This window comes from Canis lupus, chromosome 22 (assembly GCF_011100685.1).
Source record: "Canis lupus familiaris isolate Mischka breed German Shepherd chromosome 22, alternate assembly UU_Cfam_GSD_1.0, whole genome shotgun sequence".
Classification (NCBI taxonomy): domain Eukaryota; kingdom Metazoa; phylum Chordata; class Mammalia; order Carnivora; family Canidae; genus Canis; species Canis lupus.
In genome coordinates this window covers 14,750,583-14,772,297 of record NC_049243.1, presented here as the reverse complement: position 1 = coordinate 14,772,297, position 21,715 = coordinate 14,750,583, and the positions used below count along the sequence as shown (strand labels likewise).

Below are 21,715 nucleotides of genomic sequence, written 5' to 3'. Positions count from 1 at the left end.
TTTTGAACATTTTACTTGTGATTGCAGCACGATCAAAGATGTGTTTAAGAAAAAATAAATCTGTAGGCAGGTTAAGCTAGATTGAGCATCTGGAGGTAGCACACACACCAGGAGAATATTTGGGCAACTTTTGTGATAATCTAGGATCAGTGCTAATCTTTTAACTCCATACTTTTCACTCTATTCTTGTTCTGTGGCCTTTCATAGTCCTAGCTTTGTAATAATCCTTATTCCCCTGACTTTGCCGTGAACTTGGCCTACCATACAAAAGCTGAATTATCAGAATGTAAGGTCAGACCCATTAACCTTTGAGGAACATTTCAAAATTAAGGACATGTTGTGCTTTTTAGTGGGAACAAGATGTGTAAATACAGAGAATTATCAGCAGCTGTCATTTTAGAAGAAAGATCTTTCTCTTTGTTGTGCTGTGTCTCCTGAGGAACAATTGAAGGTCATACTATTAAAAGTGCTGATATATTATAATATTTGTATCAGCTAATTAAATCTGGACTATCAAACATCTTCTATTTTGCCTGACACTTTCTCTCTGAACTCCCTGTGTCTCTACTCAGTAAATACAGCAGACAAACAAACAAATAATAATACTTTCAGCTGTCAGGGCCAAAACCAAAACATTATTATGTAACCCTTTGTGTATATCACTGCATGTGTTAAAGTAAATCACTTATTTTACTATTTTATATTTTTAGTTATTTTATACTTTTTAATAAGTCATCAGGGAGAATAATTTAAATGTATGTCTTCATTCTGTATTTGTTTTATCAACCAGATTATTCCTGAAAATTATCTGGGGTTTCTCAAGTACCCCATATACTTGTAAACACTAAAGAAAACAGTGATAAGGAGACGTGTTTCTTTTAAAAACTATTACAGAAATGAAACTAGCTCTTTTCAATAGTTACCCAGTTTAAGGTTTTGTGCTCATAATTTAGTCTTGAGTGATTTAAGAATTTCCAAAGTATTATCACAGAATAAACTCAGGAAATATCAGCCTGTCCAAGAGGGTCACACATGCAACTTTACAAATGATAGTCACATTCTGAGGTTGCTAAGAACATGTCTACAAAGTCTTATTCAGCACTACCTTGATGTTAACCTTCTGCTTTACCAATTTATCTCAAGGAAAGTTTTACTACCACCATTATTAAAACAGTGTCCCACAAAATAAACCCATAAACCATATGCTCCTTCGTTTTTGAGGTCCCTAAGTCTTCACCAATAAATTCTATGGTGAGCTTCTCCAATTGAGTGGAACTTTGCTACATAAGCTTTGCTAATTTTCTCTGCTTTGGGAATTTTTTCATCTATCATGCTTTTAGGTACTCAACTCTTCTCATTGATTTCAAATTAAGCTTTTATTTATTTTTCCAAGGAATTCTATTCTTAAAAAAAGAAAAACTAAATAAACTGAAATGAAAATTCTTGTAGAGGTTGAAGCCATAAGTAATGTCTCTATCAATATCATTTCTTATCTTCCTTATCCTTTCCTTCCACTGAATGGATTCAGTTGAATATTGAGGACATGTGTGAACAGGACAGGAGGGGACTTTCTCTTGCCTACTCCCCAATTCTGGGCTCCAGGTAACTTAACTCTGCTGAGTAAAGAGAGCTTCTGTGTTTGGTGACTGTTACTATTTTAACTTTTAACTGATGCTGTCTTCCAAGACTATCCAGTACTATTTAGTAAACAAATAGAGCAGGGATTTAAACAAGAATTTGGAGAATCCTGAGTATAAAATAAAGGTTGCTGGTTCCATACTTCCCCCTCTTCAATAATCATACAAAACAGAGCTGCATGCATATAATTTCCTTGACATTAGACAAGACCGTACTTGAACCAACATATCAGTAAATTTATTTTCTTCAGTTCTGTACAACCCAACTCATCCCCATGTTCACTTTAATGCCATTTCCTCTCACTAAAACTAGTGGAAGTAATTAGCCGGTAATTTGGAAATCTGGTTTGCCGCCAGTGTGAACCTGATCTAAAATTGGTTTATTCAATTTAAAGCAACTTTATTGCATTTAGAGTGAAAAGGAGAAAGTATATTGCCTCCAACAGGTCTCCCATATTATGAGTGACTGGAAACACAAGGGATGTTTATGTTGTAAACATCTTAACCTTAGTAAGTGTATGTTATGAGTTTGTGAGATAAATAGCTATATATACATAAAAATTATAATAATATATATGATATTAGAATATGGGTTAGTTAATAATAACATAATTAATGATAAATCACTTAAATATAAAACTTGGCTCTGAATTCTCTTTATTATAGAAGACTATTACATAATTCTCTTATAGCATAAGAAATCATACTTTTTAAAAATCAGTTTTTAAACTAAACAAAGGGTGCTTGGGTGGCTCAGTTGGTTAAGTGTTGGCCTGGTCATGATCTCAGGGGCCTGGAATCCAGCACACATCAGGCTTCCCACTCAGGGGCAGTTTGCTTCTCTCCCTGCCTCTGCCCCTCCCCCTGCTCATGCTATCTCTCTCTCTCTTTCTTTCTCACAAATAAATGAAATCTTAAAAAAATAAAGTAAACTAAACGTAGGAGTACAAGTCATGAGATTATCTATATTAAATTGTATCCCTAAAGTTATTTGTTCTTTTTTTCAACTCATGCTTTTAATTCTATCAATTGTGATTCCAATTACCCATTAAAAACAGCATAAAAGCTTTGTAATAGAACTTACAGTCATTGAACAGGATATGTTAAAGATATTTTAATAAAATGAGGAAAAGACCTTGATTTAATAAGTAGACAACTATATGAACAGCACAATCATATACATGTGTAAATTATCTATTGGAAAACCCTGTAAATTGTATTTCAAAATATTAAAAATGTTTACTTTTGGGCTGAAAAAGAAGATTGGCTAACTTTGTTTCCTATCTCATAAATTTTTACAATCCCAAAACATTTAAAGTGAGAAATTACTAATTTACTATCAGGAAAATAATATCTTAATTTTAAATGAAATAAATGTGACATGCATAACAACAATCTCACACATAGTAGGTATTCAGAAAACATCAAATCCCCTCCCTACTCAGACAGCATCAAAGAAATGGGTAAAGATTCATTTTGTTATCAATGAAAACATAAATTGTCTAGAAACCAACTGTACTCAAATGTCTTGCAGCCTTGGCTAAGAAGAACAGCATAAAACTTAGAGACAGGGGTGAGCCCTGGGCATGAAGAGCCTTCACAGGAGAAAGTTAAAATGACTCATTGATGCACTGGGGTCTAATTAAGCAAGTGAAGCATGAGGGTGATATCATCAAAAATTGTTCTAACGGTAGGGAAGCGATTATGGAAACTATTGCAATGGTCAAGTTCACTCATAATGAACACATGAATAAGAAACTGTGCATTAGCCACTGAAAGCAAAGTTTTATCTGGACCATATTTTTTTCAGTGATAACAAGCAAAGTCAAATGCTTACTCCAGTTTGCATTTTGAAGGAAAAGTGAAAGGTCAAGGTTTCAAATGACCATAGGACTCCAAATAAAATTTTCTGTCGGACAAATATGGTCAAGGACCTATAGATAAACTGAATTTTTTTTAAAAAAGGACTTAAATAATTTTGGCTTCACCTGGAACACATAGATAAGCATAATGCAATACAAGCAAAAGAATAAATGTATATTTGTCTTTAACTCACATGTACATCTCTTCTCACACCTCAGGGCTTTTTGGCTTTTCTATTTTGTTCTCTCATGGTACATCTCACTAATAAACTAATGGAGTGCAATGGTCAGAGGTAATATCTTTAGCAGAATATCACTTCATTTATTTATGGGTTTGTTATTCATTTACTCAATATACATTTATTGAGTTTTCTTCTAAAAAAAAGTGTATTGTTGCAATTGCTGGAGATATAATAGGTAATTAAGCTAGACAAGTTTCCACAGTCATAAATTGATATTCTAGACAAGGGAAGATAGATAATAAATAAGTGACACAATGGGGCTGAAGTGGGCTGCTGCACATTTGACTCACACTGCGAGAAGGATGTGTATGGAAAATGCAGTGCTGCCCCTGAAGGGACACTTGATAGCTCTGCGGGACTCAGTGATGCTGCTGGGTGTTTAGTTTGGTTTATTCCTTAGGCAAGGCTTCTGGGTAATGAAGCTGTTTTCTCTGGATTGTCTTAGTCTCCCTCCTCATCACTGGCTGTGGACCCCTAGCCCCCTTCCCCTCTCTCCAAGTTGCACAAGAACCTGGGTGTCTGCCCCAGCGTCTGCCATGGGTTGATTTTGTCCTTCTATGTTGAGTCTTAATTAGGTGACTTTCTCATACAGGCACTGAGAGAGGTGCAATGAGACTGAACCTACAAGCCTCCCTGATCAGGCTAGGCTATCAAGTTTATTTTGGTATGTCTTGAGCTGCCACTGATATGGAGGGAGAAAATGCTAGGAGACCTTAATTATGCTATTTGCTACTTGGAAACCGGGAGGTTCAACATAATGACTCTGAAATTTCTCCTAAGATAATCAATAAGTTGAAGGGGATCTCAAATAAAAATAAGAGAAATTTAACTACAAAATCTGAATTTAATATGGAAAAATAAGCAAGTAAGAGTATCCATAAAATTTCTGAAAATGAAGACTCATGTTGAAAGACTAGCTCTACTTCATTATAACACATTTCATAAAATTATAATGCTTTTTAAAGTACTGTAATGTTGGGGCACCTGGGTGGCTCAGTCAGTTAAGTATCTGACTCTTGATTTTGGCACAGGTCATGATCTCAGTGTCATGCAATACAGCAATACGTGGGGCTCCAGGCTCAGCATGGAATCTGCTCAAGTTTCTTTCCCTTTGCTCCTCCTCCCTGCTCTCTCTCTCTCTCTCTCTCAAATAAATAAGTAAATATTTAAAAAAAATAAAGTACTCTAATGTTGATTCATAAACAGATTATTGGAAAATAAGATAAAATGTATACATATACCTAAAACATAGAAATTTATTGAAATATAAAATTGGAGTTTTATTTTTGTAATAAACGCTATTTCAACAATTGTGTAAATCAATGAAAAACAAATAAATTTGAATCCTATGTCATACTTTTACTCCATGGAAAAGTCCATATGGATCAAATATTTAAGTATAAAAATAAAAAACAAAAATTCTAGGAAAAAATTGAAAGAATATTTCATTCTTTCCAATATTTAAAAAATATTGGAAAATGGACAGGGCTTTTCTCAGCAGGTGCAAAACTCAGAATCCATAAAATAGAAAAATTAAAGCCAGTATATGTTTTAAATTCCACAGCAAAATGAATATGTTTAGTTAAAAGACAAATATTAACTTGAAAAATATTTCCAACTCGAAAAACATAAGACTAGTATCCTAACACATGAAAAGCTTCTCTAACTAGTGAAGAAACACTTGGCATCAGTAGCAAATAGTGAGCCAATATGGCTAGACTTCACCACAGACGATTAATTATAAATGTTTAATCCATAAAGGATGAGCAAAATCACTTTTTAAGAAAAGCCATGCATGTTAAAATTAATATTACTTTTTACCTAAATTATTATTAAACTGTAGAACATATTGATCAGGATATGAAAAATTAGAAACTGTCATATATTGCACAAAATTTAGCAAGATGATTTATATAAATCCTCCTGAATACCTCTGCTTAGTCCTGACACTCTGTTCTAAAACACCCTATACTAGTTTTCATCTATTTGGACTTCTTCCTTCCTTCCTGAACACACTCTCTCTTGTATGAAGTCTCTCCTTCCTCTGAACTCCTTATGAAACTTTCATGTTATCATCTATATTTAAGTATATTGAAAATTGTCGAACTATGTTGTAATCATCATGAAGTTTGAACCATATCTTATTTTCTTAATAAACCCAGTGTGTTGGGGATCCCTGGGTGTCTAGGCGGTTTGGCGCCTGCCTTTGACCCAGGGCTCGATCCTGGAGTCCCGGGATCGAGTCCCACGTCAGGCTCCCTGCATGGAGCCTGCTTCTCTGCTTTTCCCTCCTCCTGTGTCTCTGCCTCTCTCTTTGTCTCTGTCTCTCTCTCTCTATGTCTATCATAAATAAATAAATAAATATTTAAAAAAATAAAATAAACCCAGTGTGTGAACGTTCTACTTGTTAATAGTAAAAAATATCTACAATATGGTTTTGATTTGTATTTCCCTGATGGCAAGTGATGCAGAGCATTTTCTCATGTGCATGTTGGCCATGTCTATGTCTTCCTCTGTGAGATTTCTGTTCATGTCTTTTGCCCATTTCATGATTGGATTGTTTGTTTCTTTGGTGTTGAGTTTAATAAGTTCTTTATAGATCTTGGAAACTAGCCCTTTATCTGATATGTCATTTGCAAATATCTTCTCCCATTCTGTAGGTTGTCTTTGAGTTTTGTTGACTGTATCCTTTGCTGTGCAAAAGCTTCTTATCTTGATGAAGTCCCAATAGTTCATTTTTGCTTTTGTTTCTTTTGCCTTCGTGGATGTATGTTTTGTAAGAAGTTACTGTGGCCAAGTTCAAAACGGTGTTGCCTGTGTTCTTCTCTAGATTTTGATGGATTCTTGTCTCACATGTAGATCTTTCATCCATTTTGAGTTTATCTTTGTGTGTGGTGAAAGGGAGTGGTCTAGTTTCATTCTTCTGCATGTGGATGTCCAATTTTCCCAGCACCATTTATTGAAGAGACTGTCTTTTTTCCAGTGGATAGTCTTTCCCCCTTGTCGAATATAGTTGACCATAAAGTTGAGGGTCCACTTCTGGGTTCTCTATTCTGTTCCATTGATCTATGTGTCTGTTTTTGTGCCAGTACCACACTGTCTTGATGATCACAACTTTGTAGTACAACCTGAAATCTGGCATTGTGATGCCCCCAGATATGGTTTTCTTTTTTAAAATTCCCCTGGCTATTCGGGATCTTTTCTGATTCCACACAAATCTTAAAATAATTTATTCCAACTCTGAAGAAAGTCCATGGTATTTTGATAGAGATTGCATTAAACATGTAAATTGCCCTGGGAAACATTGACATTTTCACAATATTAATTCTGTTAATCCATGAGCATGGAATATTTTTCCATCTCTTTGTGTCTTCCTCAATTTCTTTTAGAAGTGTTCTGTAGTTTTTAGGGTATAGATCCTTTACTTCTTTGGTTAGGCTTATTCCTAGGTATCTTATGCTTTTGGGTGCAATTGTAAATGGTAGTGTCAGTTTTCAGTTTTCAGATTTCAAACATTTTCTAATTTGGTACCAAAATAATGCCCGGGGCTGAGTATCACTATTTACTTTATTTTACTGATGAAGAATTGAGTCAGGTCATGATGACATATTGACCAGAGTCTTCATCATAGGAGTTTTTGGAGAGACAGAGAAACAGAGAGAGAGAAATATAGATAGCTCAATCCTGGCTCTTCCACTTATTGGTCTTATGAATTTTAGTAATTTAGTTAAGTTCTTTAAACTAGTTTTCTTATCTATCAAATGGAAATGACAATGATATCTACCTTGGTGTTTCTGAAAAAGTAAACAAGAAAATAAAAATAAAGCTTTGGGCACATTGACCAGCTGCATAGTGCTTAACTACAGTGACAATTATTATTTTTCAATAAATACAGCTTTTTATTAACTAGAGTTTTTTTTTTTTTTTTTTTTTTTTTTTTAACAATCTGGCATTCTGATTCAGCCTCTTTGTAGGTAACCCAAATACTAGTGGTGGATCATTTTTGGTGATAGATTCATGTGAATTCAATAATTGGAATATATTTAGTGCTTTACAAATGCACTTTTCTCATCTATAATTCAATCAAAGAACCAGTAATAATCAGGTAAAATGAGAGTTGGCATTGAACAACTTCATTATTCATTATTTCTCTAGCATCAGCCTTTCACATCTGTTCTTGGTTGCATTGAATATAGTGCATGAATGATACTTACTTTGATTAGTGTCTATTCTTTTTTCCTAAGGCTTCATCAAAACATTTGTCCAATATCAATATGAATTTCTCTCTAGCTCTTTCTTTTTGTTTTTGTACAGAATTTAATCTTGCTCATCCACACACAGTTTAATTCTCTGAATCACCAGATCTTCTTGTCAAAAGTCCCAAATCCAGTGAAATAATAGATCATCAATTCCTATTGTGAAGAGACTGTATATGAGAAGTAGCTTTAATTTAGAAGTTGGTTTCTGTTAGGAGGAGAGAGAAAGTTCCTTTATCTTTTTTAGTCACTGAGTTATGGTTGACATAAAGACAAATGCTGGCAACAACAATGTTAAATGTGGAAATTTGGAGGCAAGGATTGTTTTATTGCACTAATATATTCCCTCTTTAATTGTGAATAATGAAAACTAACATTATGCTATTAAAACAATAGCTTTAGCAATAATTTAGTTATAGCTTGCTATATAATCATTTTCTTTTTTTTTCTTTTTTTTTATTTATTTATGATAGTCACACGCACACACAGAGAGAGAGAGAGAGAGAGAGAGAGGCAGAGACATAGGCAGAGACATAGGCAGAGGGAGAAGCAGGCTCCATGCACCGGGAGCCCGACGTGGGATTCGATCCCGGGTCTCCAGGATCGCGCCCTGGGCCAAAGGCAGGTGCTAAACCGCTGCGCCACCCAGGGATCCCCTATAATCATTTTCATAATTATTTTCTTTTTAATCTGGAAATCAAAAGTAATAATTTCATGTTCACAATAGCTTATGAGAAGGTAGCTATAAACTCCAATAAGGAAAGAAAAGTTAAACATAAAATTATTTTTATATAATTGTTATACATTTATTTATATATTACATACATATTATATGCTTTAGAATTTTTATTTATAACATGTTGATACTTAGTTGCATCTTACATCATAGGTTAATCAATTAAAATTCAATCCAACCACAAGAAAGTCAAAATCTGTAATAATGATATATAAACTAAAATATAGCTGCATGGAAATAACTTTTCAAGGTCCGAAGTCAAAATTCTGAAGATCTGACATAGATAGTAGAAATTGGTTCTAAGTTGTTATAGGACAATAAGTTGTATGCTTAAATTGAAATAATCTGAATATATTTATTCCTTTAACAATTTTTTTTTTATGTTTACTGTGTCTCAGAACTCTGCTCTACGGGTAAAGAATACTGTGGTAAAGCAAAATTTAGTTTTCTTGAATGCATCTATTTAGATAAAAAATAATTGCTGACATACAATTTTATTTACACATTATACTTACATTGTCTTAGCGATACTAAACTGTATGGAGTGATTAATATAATTCGGGTACTGAATTGAGTATCTTACTTATATGAAAACTCCTCACAGCCCTTAGGTGAGCAGGATTATTTTGCTGATTTAAGATGAGAAAAGTGAGGTTTGGAGAGATTAGATAATATATATTTTGCCCAGTTAATAAGAGGAAAAACTTTAAATTTCAGTCCCAAGTTACTTTCACATGAAATTATATAAATGCCTTTTCTTTCAAAGTTAGTATATAGATTAATAAAGGGAATTATTTGTTGTTTATTTTTGATGAGATGTGAGCCAATACGACCTAGTGTTGCAAGGTCCATACTTGAGAACTCTATATATAGAGTCCCTGTAAGAGCTGAATCCCTCCAAAAATAAAGTAACCAATTCTAATGTCTGTAGTCTTCTTCCTACTTTTATAGTGCCTCTCTTTTTGCTAGGGTCTCTAGCTCCACCTCTTCCTACTTATTTCTCCAAATTAAATGTTTTAAAGGATGCCATTTCTATTCTTGAAAGATTATTAGGCAAGTTATATAACCAGTTTCCAGGCTACTTCCTTCTCTGATCTGTAACTAGCGCATGCCAGTTAAATTAGAATTTTAGATAAACAGCAAATACTTTTTATTTTTTATTTATTTTTTTAAAGGTTTATTTATTTATGAGAGACAGAGAGGCACAGAGACACAGGCAGAGGGAGAAGCAGGCTCCATGCAGGGAGCCCGAAATGGGACTCGATCCCGGGTCTCCAGAATCAGGCCCCGGGCTGAAGGCGGCGCTAAACCGCTGAGCCATCCGGCTGCCCCAGCAAATACTTTTTAAATTTAATTATATCCCATACATTATAGTTAAATAATGCTGAAATTTAAATTTAAATTTCACTGGGCATACTGTAGTTTGTGAGAATCCTAGTCCTGTGGCACGCATATACAGAAATGGACAAGCCTGTTGGTCAGGTTGTCAGATAGAGTGATGACTGGATGGTCAGCTTGTAGGAGGTTTTTTCTTGCCACCAAATCTTCACTGAAGGTGCAGCCAATGTCTCTTCTGATGTCTCTGGAGAATTATTCTGGAGTTGTTCTTCATGAACCCATATGGAATACCCTCTCTTAAATCAAATGTCTTAGACAAATCGATCTTAAGCATGTGTAAAGGTTTTACTAACAATAGGACCAGCAAGAAGACTAAATCATGAGGCAATTAACAAAAATTTGTAGGGAAAGAACTTAAATACTCATGAAGTAATTGTTTGCATAAGCACAGGCCCAAGATGTTTGTATAGCATGATAAGAAACTATCCTACCTTTATGAGTTAACTTAAGTCATGACATCTAGGAGCCATCACCTGAGGTTACCATCCCAGGCAACCTGTGGATCATTAATCAGAAATAATAAGCTTATGAGCCTGTGGCTCTTAACAAACTAGATAGTAAGCAACAAATAATGCAGAATGCATTTGTGGCTTCTGATCAAATACACTGAGCAAATAAATTTTATTTTTTAACACTGTCAGAAAAGGGCTAACTAGTAGAGACACCAGTTACAAATTTTTTCTTCCAAGAAACTATCAGAAGATTCTCAAACCTAAAAAAAATTGCCAAGTCACATAGTCCTGCTGTATCTCAGGTTTGAAAAAATAATTTTAATTTTCACTAGTGAACAGTAATATAAGTTGAAATATTTATTACCCTAAGCATCCTGGAATTGCACCAAAGTTGGATGAGTAGACAAGTTAGGCCTGGTTCTACCTTGTATGTATGTACCCATAAGAGACAAGGACTTAAGTCTTCAGGATAAGACCCACATGCATGCTTTCTCACTTTTATTTTTTTAAGGTTTTATTTTTTGATTCATGAGAGAGGCAGAGATACCCACAGAGGGAGAAGCAGGCTTCATGCAGGGGAGTCTGATGTGGGACTCCATCCCAGGACCTTGGGATCAGGACCTGAGCCAAAGGCAGATGCTCAACCACTGAGCCACCCAGAGGCCTCTCAACTGTTTTTTTATTTTTTTTTTAATTGAATTTATTTTTTAAAATTTTTTTATTGGAGTTCAATTTGCCAACATTTAGCATAACACCCAGTGCTCATCCTGCCAAGTGGCCCCCTCAGTGCCCTCACCCATCACTGAGTGGCCCCCTCAGTGCCCATCCCAACCCCCTGCCCACCTCCCCTTCCACTACCCCTTGCTCGTTTCCCAGAGCTAGCTATCTCTCATGTTTTGTCACCCTCACTGATATTTTCATTCATCCTCTCTCCTTTCCCTTTATTCCCTTTCACTAATTTTTATATTCCCTAAATGAATGAGACCATATAATGTTTGTCCTTTTCCGACTGACTTGTTTCACTCAGCATAATACCCTCCAGGTCCCTCCACATCGAAGCAAATGGTGGGTATTTGTCATTTCTAATGGCTGAGGAATATTCCATTGTATACATAGACCACATCTTCTTTATCCACTCATCTTTCGATGGACACCGAGGCTCCTTCCACAGTTTGGCTATTGTGGACATTGCTGCTATAAAGCTTTCTCACTTTTAATTCTTCCTTATTCTTTCTCTTCAAACATTTCCCTCCCTTTGAGGACCTCTCTATCCATAATGTTCTTGCTACCAATTCCAAACAAGCATAATTTCTCCAAAGAGTCTCAAAGCCCCTTGGTTCCTTCTTTTTGCTAGCAAATGTTACCAATTTTACAATGCTTCCTTCTAATATAGTTTTTGTAGCTCTGGTTATGATGTGGAAAAGTGATCTCTTTTTCTGAGGACAGTATCAGAAAGGAAAGTATCAATAATGTCTCTAATATCATCCACAAACATCTCATTTGCCTCTTTTCTTTGAACATGAATTGCTCTTTATACACTCGGGTTTGTCTCCAAATAATAGAAGTTTCTGCCAACCAAACACATTATTTAATAATCATGTTAAACAGATTTTTGTTTTGAAACAAGCTTTCTGAGAGGTGCAAATCCTGTAGATTATGTTCTAAACAGCTGCTTGCTAGCAGAGAGGAAAAGACAAAGAAGTCAGTGGATTTCTTTCAAGGTGTCCTCTCTTTCCATTACTAAGAGCCAAGGGAAATAGAAACACATTTTAGCTTTAATCATTTCATTTTGTTGTAATTGCAAAATGTTTTATTCTTTTCACAAGGCAAGTGTGTAATAAATTATTAATTCAAATTACATATTAACATGTGCAGGACATTCTGGGGTTGGAATAGAAATAGTGATAAGTTTGAATAATTTCTTGAGTTGGGGTAAAAACATTAGGAGATTGGAAATTAAAAATAAAAATCTAAACTGTATAGCCACAATGATACATTTAGTGACACATAAGCTTTATAGTTCTCAGATTTTACTTACAAGAAATAAAATTGTTGGGCAGCCCGGGTGGCTCAGTGGTTTAGCGCCGCTTTCAGCCCAGGGAGTGATCCTGGAGACCCTGGATCGAATCCCACCTCAGGCTCCCCACGTGGAACCTGCTTCCTCCTCTGCATGTGTCTCTGCCTCTCTCTCTCTCTCTCTCTCTCTCTCTTTGTGTCTCTCATGAACAAATAAATAAAATACTAAAAAAATAAATAAAATTGTTACCATGTGACTTAAAATACAATTTATTTTATAATAATTACCATAATGTTAATACTGTATATTTTAATTTACAATTCATATTAATTATAGGACTTAGTTTTGCCTCAGTAAGTTCATAATGAACATTTAGTATGCAAAATACAAGTTCTTTGGCCATGTATTCAGAAAATATAAGAATATAAAAAAGAAAATATAAGAATATCAAATTTGTTATAGATTTTGAAATATCTGTCCTGATCACAACACTGCACATCCTTCAATGGCAGCTGCCTCTCACACTAGTAAATACTGAAGAAAGAATATGTTAGGTAAGACGTTTCAGGCAGCACCCAGTAGAACACAAGGAAGTGAAGCCTAGCAATTAAAAATGTGGATGCCGGGGTGTCCGGGTGGCTCAGTCAGTTAAGCATCTGCCTTCCATTCAGGTCATAATCCTAGAGTTCTGGGAGTGAGTCCCACTTTGGGCTCCCTGCTCAATGGGGAGCCTGCTTCTTCCTTTCCCTGTAACCCTTCCCCTGCTTGTGCTCCCCCTGTCCCATTCTCTCTCTCAAATGAATAAGTAAATAAATGAAATCTTTTTTTTTTAAATGTGGATGCCAGTGTTGGATAGATGAGAGTTGATTTTCCTGCTCTCTCATTACCTAGTTGTGTAATATTCTAGATGATATTTAACTTTTCTAAATCTTTGTTTCTGAATACCCACAATGGGTTAATAGTAATATTTCACTAATATTACATCATAATGTTACATTGAGGATTAAATAAAACAGCATAGTAAGTGCTACTACAGTAGCTCAAATGCAGTAAGCACTGACTGTTAAATAATTATACTATTACAGGTCTACTATTGCTACTGCATATATGAAAATTATTTTTAAAAATGTGTGCATTTACCTTTTTTCTAAGTAGCTTAAAAGTGTACATTTTAAAGATTTTCTTTTCAGGCACCAGAGACCACTAGCTGGGAAACTTCTTCATTCATTCAAACTTCATTGTCAGTCAGTTTTAAAAACTCATCGACCCTTTCTTTTAAATGATTTCTGTGAGAATTAGTTCCTTTTCTGTCACAAACCCATCACTGTTGTCTGTGTTTTTCTCATGTCTATCAAATCAGGACTATCCAGTAGAACTTTCTGCAGTGATGGAAAGGTGCTAGATCTCTATTGTTCAAAACGCTAGCTTCTAACTACATATGGGTATTCAAATTTGAGTCAATTAAAGTCAATCCAATTAAAAATTTAGTTTCTTAATGCTGCTGGTAACATTTCAAGTGCTCAAAAGTCACATGCAACTACTTGTCTACCATTTTGGAAGGCACAGTGACAACCGGTCCTATTGTCTTCAGTTTTTCTGTAATCAAATCCATTACACAGACTAGTCCTAGTTTAATATTAATAATGAATAATTTTGATTACATTATTCCCATGCTCAAAATCTCTTTGATTAAAGGCATACTCTTAAAAATATATAATTACATGAAAAAATTTTCACATTAGACATTAGAAAATGCCTAAGTTTGAAAAGTTGTTGCCTACAGTTTTTTGTTGTTGTTGTTTGTTTGTTTGTTTAAGGTTTTATTTATTTATCCATGAGAGACACAGAAAGAGACAGGCAGAGACACAGGCAGAGGGAAACATGATCCTAGGACCCCAGATTTCATCCTGAGCTGAAGGCAGATGCTCATCCACTAAGCCACCCAGGCATCCCTATTGCCTGCGTTTTGTCTTTATATTTGTATATCCATATAAAAATTGTCCTAAAGTGAAGGATATTTATATTTAATTAAAAATGATTTACATTTCATTCTCTGCATTTTCTGCCTTTCAAGTTTTTCAAATATTTGAAAATAATGTTTTTCTTCTATTAGTCATTTCATCTTCATTTTATTTGCTTTTCTTAGCAATTGGGGTAACTTCCACAAGCCTCACTGACATAGATGGTGCCTTTTTAAATTGTGGTGTCCAAGACAAACATAGTCCCATTGATGTGAACTGGAAAATACCAAATCTCATGGAAACTAATTTTCCTTAGGCTTCCTCTTCAAGAGAATATCTTATGTATTTGGAAGATAGACTCTCATATACAATATCAGATAGTAATGTTGAGTATTGCATATCCAAGTAAAAAGAGAGAGGTGCTAAACAGCCTTTAAAGGAATGTTGTTTCTTCTAATAAGAGAGTTAAGGTTTTGGCAAGACATACTGAATTTTGGCATCAGTGTTTAATAGGTAGGAGTTGGGGACAGTGCTCCAGGAAATTTGACTGCTCATGGGGGAAGATGCTTAGAAAGGGAAGAAGGCTGAGGGTTTTATGACTAAAAAGGGTGATTGTGAAATAATAATAATAGAAATAACAATAGCAATAAGATGTGTTTATTAATCATGGCTTCCAAAGTGAAGGCATAATTTTTAATTATAGGGAAATCGATTTACATCGATTAATACTGTCCATTCCCTCTCTCCCAAAACATTAGTTCTTTACACAACTGCTATTCACTTCAGTAATGCTCATTTATGTATTTGATTAAGAAGAATTAGGGAGCCAGATCTCAAAAATATGTTGACCGGATATGAAGTGAAAATTTAAAAAAAAGTCATATAGTTACAGACACCTCAAAGCATTTGGTTTACAATCAAAAGTGCATAGCACATGGGACTGAATTTGGGGGGAAGTAATTGATAGTATGTTAATGTTGTAGCCAACATTTTGGTTGTTAAACATTCCGTTTTTCTTCTTCTTTCTAGCACAGACTGATTGGCTGTCCTCCACTTTCCCCAGAAAAACTTAAAGCAGGGTGACACCATCTCCAGCTCCAGGGGCAAATCATATTTGATGTAAGATAATATTTTTGATCTAGTTCTTTTTGTGGTGTAAGAATGACCATTTAAGTCAATTCTGACTTATTCTGGTCTTCTGGGAAAGGATTCCTCTTCCCTGAGAAGGGGACCCTAAAATAAAGAACACTAAAATAAATGTTTGTTTTCATAAATGAAGAATGTCTGGAACTGCCTAAAACTATGCCTACAATCTCTCCAGTCTTCTGTACCTGAAAACAGGTCAGGCAAAACTTGAACACTGAGGTTAGAGTGTAAGAAAAAAACAAGAAGAGCTAGCAAGGAGCTCAGACCATGGGAATATCACTGAGTCATTTATCACACATAGCCTGGAGCCACCTACTTATGGATTTCATTCTAGGTGAGATAATAGATTTTCTTTTGGTTTAAGCCAGTTTGAGCTGGGTTTTCAATTACATGTAACTAAAGATTTCCTAGTGGATTCGATCTCCACTATTTGAAGTTATAGTCACCTAAACTGCTGTCATTTTATTTTTCATATGGTTGTTGCTAAGTCACATTTCTGCAGTGCTGTGCTGGTGATGTGAATTACTTGAATATGGACACATAAAGCACATAATTTAAAACATTCTAATTAAATAGCAGCAGAAACGTAGTGCTAGCTGATGGTAATATTGGGTTCTTTATAGTAACGAGACTATGTCCCAAATCTAATTTTACAACTTTAAGGGATGGGTGGCTTTAATTGTGACCTCTAGTTTGTGGGAACTTAGAATTTTTCATCTAAAGATGGAGGCACAATATGAATTCCTAATTCATGCATCCATTAAAGCATTGAGAAGAAAATTTATATTTTGTCTAGTGCAATGCCTGGGAAGAAGTTTTACAGTAAATCTATCTTACTTTATTTTTAAAAAAGTTTATTTATATATTTGACAGAAAGAGAAAGAGCACAAGCAAGGGGAACTGCAGGCAGAGGGAGAGGGAGAAGCAGACTCCATCTTGCCAGGGAGCCTGATACGGGGCTTGATGTGGGGCTCAATGTAAGGCTTGATCCCAGGGTCCTGAGATCATGACCCAAGTCCAAGGCAGATGCTTAAACAACTGAGCCACCCAGGCACCCCTATAAAAATATATTTTAGATACTTAATCATCTTTGTTGATTTAAGTCTAGTATAATGAAACAGTTTTCTCAATTGAGGTTCTTTCATTTAATGTCTTTAATTATTTTAATCAGCTTTTTTTTAGCTTTTTTGAATTTAAATTTGTATTAGCTTATCTTTTATGATTTCGAACACATCATTAAACTTTCCAAAAGGATCTGGTGGGAAGAGCTTACTAACAAACATATGAAGTACATTAATTATGTATCTGTCAGATGACATTCTGATATTTTGCCTTCCAACTAGTATTTTCCCAAATTCTTCCTAGGATATTAGTGAAAGAACTTTACTGAGGACACACAAAGCATTGCTGAAATCAACAAAGTTTGTCTATAAAATTCACCTAATTTGCCAGTCTAACAACTCTATCAAAAAGAAGTTATACTTTGTAAGCCCATGCTGGTTCCTAATGATCATTGCTTTTTCTCCCAAATGTTCTCAAAACATCTGTTTAATATCTTCTAGAAATTCACTAAGTCCTTCTTTGCCATGCCAAAGGGTTGACTTTTATCCTACGCACAAGGGGAGAAGATCTGTGTTCTTACAGTTATTTTTATATGTCTAATTCTACCTTAAAATTAGGGATTATGCTCATTTATATGCTCATCTAGAAATATATGAATCATAGAACTCATTTAATATTATATAAATAAAAAATGACAGTAATTAATTATGAAGCATTACCTTGTATATAAGTTTGAGCAGAGATAAAGATAACTAAGGGTGAAGCTAGATTTAGGGAAACTTATTAAGAGTCCATTGAAAATTTTTAGGCAAGGAGAGATGGACACCTGAATTAAATGATGGTGGGGACCTAAAAGGAAAAATGGAATGGAATGGATGGTTGGAGAGATAATGTGTGTGTACACATGCACATATTTGCCTATCTCTACATGACCGAGTTGATCGGAAAAATGCAGAAGTCCACAATGACATCCAGGTTTTGGGCTTACCCATCTCAGTATTTTAGGGTATTTAAATTAGTGAAATCCTCCAAATGACTAATGGTGTAAGTACAATAGAAGGTTATTTCTTCTTCATAAAATGGGATTGTGCGGGGCAGCTCTCTTCAACAAAGATTCAACAAGATTTTTCTCATTTCAATTTATAACAATCAGTTTGTCTCAAGTTTCCTTCTTGCTGAAAGAAAATTAGAACAAAAGATGGGGAATATTTTAGGCCATATTTGTAAATAGAATATATTACTTCCTCTCCTATTACAACCATTGGAACACAGTCCTCTGACTACAGCTAAAAGCAAGGAAGGCTGAAATATATGTTTTAACTGTGTTTCTAAGAGATGGAAAAATATTCCATGCTCATGGATTGGAAGAATTAATATTGTGAAAATGTCAATGCTACCCAGGGCAATTTACACATTCAATGCAATCCCTATCAAAATATCATGGACTTTCTTCAGAGAGTTGGAACAAATAAGATTTGTGTGGAATCAGAAAAGACCCCAAATAGCCAAGGGAGTATTAAAAAAGAAAATTAGAGCTGGGGGAATCACAATGCTGGATTTCAAGTTGTACTACAAAGCTCTGATCATCAAGACAGTGTGGTGCTGGCACAAAAACAGACACATAGATCAATGAAACAGAATAGAGAACCCAGAAAAGAGCCCTCAACTCTGTGGTCAACTAATATTCAACAAAGCAGGAAAGGACAGTCTCTTCAATAAATGGTGCTGGGAAAATTGGACAGCCACGTGCAGAAGAATGAAACTAGACCATTCTCTTATACCATACACAAAGATAAACTCAAAATGGATGAAAGATCTAAATGTGAGACAAGATTCCATCAGAATCCTGGAGGAGAACACAGGCAACACCCTTTTTGAACTTGGCCACAGCAATTTCTTGCAAGATACATCTATGAAGGCAAGGGAAACAAAAGCAAAAACAAACTATTGGGACTTAATCAAGATTAAAAGCTTCTGCACAACAAAATAAACAGTCAAAAAAAACTAAAAGACAACCTACAGAATGGGAGAAGATATTTGCAAATGACCTATCAGATAAAGGGCTAGTATCCAAGATCTATAAAGAACTTATTAAACTCAACAGCAGAAAAACAAACAATCCAATCACGAAACGGGCAAAAGGCATGAACAGAAATTTCACCAAAGAAGACACAGACATAGCCAACAAGCACATGAGAAAATGCTCCGCATCCCTTGCCATCAGGGAAATACAAATCAAAACCACCATGAGATACCACCTCACACTAGTGAGAATGGGGAAAATTAACAAGGCAGGAAACCACAAATGTTGGAGAGGATGTGGAGAAAGGAGAACCCTCTTGAACTGTTGGTGGGAATGTGAACTGGTAAGCCATTCTGGAAAATGGTGTGGAGGGTCCTCAAAGAGTTAAAAATAGAGCTACCCTACGACTCAGCAATTGCACTGCTGGGGATTTACCCCAAAGATACAGTGGCAGTGAAATGCCGGGACACCTGCACCCCAATGTTTATAGCAGCAATATCCACAATATCCAAACTGTGGAAAGACTCTCGGTGTCCATCGAAAGATGAATGGATAAAGAAGCTGTGGTCTATGTATACAATGGAATATTCCTCAGCCATTAGAAACAACAAATACACACCATGTGCTTCAACGTGGATGCAACTGGAGGGTATTATGCTGAGAAATAAGTCGATCAGAGAAGGACAAACATTATATGGTCTCATTAATTTGAAGAATATAAAAAATAGTGAAAGGGATAATAGAGGAAAGGAGAAAAAAATGAGTGGGAAATATAAGAGAAGGAGACAGAACATGAGAGACACCTAACTCTGGGAAACGAACAAGGGGTAGTGGAAAGGGAGGTGGGCTGGGGGTTGGGGTGACTGGGTGAGGGACACTGAAAGGGGCACTTGATGGGATGAGCACTGGGTGTTATACTCTATGTTGGCAAATCGAACTCCAATAAAAACATACAAAAAATATTTTAACTGTATTTAAGTAATAAGGAGAGGAAAACAAATTTAATTGAGTTCTTTTCATTAATATGATCATAAAAATGGAAGAAACATTCACCCAAGAAGATGTTATGGGGCTTTGAGTCATTTTGTAGTATAAGCCTACGATATCATTATGCATACATATACAGAGCTATCTATTAAATGAAAATACAATGCCTGAGTTCAAATAGAAGGTTTGCTTGGAGTTCCAGATTTGGAAATCATTGGTTTATGGATGACTGAAGTCATGAATTAAAGGATTTTTTTCAATAAGAGTGTAAACTGAAATTAGATGAAAAGAGATAATCGAAAGATAGAAGAAAAAAAACAATAGTTAAAAGAGTGAAAAAAAATCTGTATAGTCAGAGAACTCCTAAATGGAAAGGAAAATCCAAGAAAAAGATAAGGTGGCAGCTAAGAGACACAGATAATAGATAATAGTGCCAAAAAATTAGAGTGGGCTTCAGTTTCAAATACCGGGGGGAGATTAGGTCAGATGGGGTTTGAAATATGTTCACCGCTTTTGGCAATAATGACATATTTATGCATTTTAAGAACCTAGTGTCAATGGTGTTTTGAAGGCAAGGACAGATTAAAATCTTATTAGACAAAGAAGACAGATTATAGCCAGAGGTATGAGAAAAGGGCGAACACTTTTGTTTTTGATGTTGTAGTTAAAAATAAAGCATCTTAAGCAATTTACATATTGAAAAAAATAAATTATTAAGGATGAAAATGATTTAGATGTAGGTACGACGGTATGGAATCTCAAGTATGATTATTCTTGTATAGGAAAATGGTCTTCTTTTCCTTTAAATAGTTAGGAAAGATAAAAATCTCTATCTCTTAGTACTCTGATATATAAATTGTTGAGTTTTTAAACTTGAAATGACTTAAATAGTTTGAATTATATTTAAAAATTAGATTTTGTAGTCATGCCATTTATTTCATTCCTTCTTTTTGTCAATAACCTCAGTCAGTAGTCATGTATTAAAGGCTTACATGTTAGTGATGAGCTCAAAACATTTTTTAAGAGGACCAAAAGAAAAAATAGCAGAGAAAATACATCAAATAAAATTATAGAGCTACAGTTAGGAGAGGTATATATTAAATAGTGATGTAAAGATTGATTTATAGAATACTGACATTAGTAGGAATTTGTTATATGTTCCATGATATTTTTATTATTTTTAACAAAGTATATATTTACGGTGCTCACACTGGATTCAGGTTATTGAATTTTTCAGCCACCCCATATAGAGACTGTTCTTATATTTCTCCTGTTCATTCAAATCCAATTATACTCACAGTAGTAAAGATAGAAAAGTAGCTAATTGTTGGGTGTGAAACTTAGAAGTTCCCACTTTTTATAGTTACCTGGGATAAACAGCATAATGAGCTTGATTCTATCCACTCCAGGGTGCATGGACTTAAACTTGGGGAGAAGAAAGGGTTTTTAGAATCATAATAGGTTAGATATCTTTATGGTCATCTTGTTTAGCCATATTTCTCAAAAGTTTGGGATTTAGTGAAAGATCTTGGGAGAAAAATAACTTTAGTCTGTTTCTGATAGAAAGGAAACAGAGACAGGATGGCTTCTTGGACACAGAGGGATGTTGGAAATGGTACTTTCTCTCTGCCCCTGGTAAAGTCTGTTTGGGAAGAAAATTGGGCTCCTCAAGAGCCAGTGTCCATAACAGCTTCCTAAAACTAGAATGATGGTAAACTGGTATGGGGTGTGTAATGATGATCATTATTAAACTATATAATAACTGCTTCTAACCTCATATTTTTTCTACCTTCCCCACATATGCTGAGCTCCACTTTTTCTTCACATATATTAAACATTATTGTCTTAGGACTCCTAGGTGTTGGAGATTCTATGATTCAACTTCTCACCCCAAATGAGGATTATATCTATACTATTCCTGCAACAAATGGCATTC

At 35.0% G+C, this 21,715-nt stretch overlaps 1 long non-coding RNA gene across 1 annotated transcript in view; it reads left to right on the top strand.

The window, feature by feature from the left end:
• Positions 1–21,715, top strand: part of LOC119865130 — a 147,227-nt gene that overhangs the window by 94,751 nt on the left and 30,761 nt on the right. Inside the window, exon 2 of the long non-coding RNA XR_005376007.1 lies at positions 15,591–15,680. This is a non-coding gene — a long non-coding RNA (uncharacterized LOC119865130). The remainder of the gene's footprint in view (positions 1–15,590; positions 15,681–21,715) is intronic.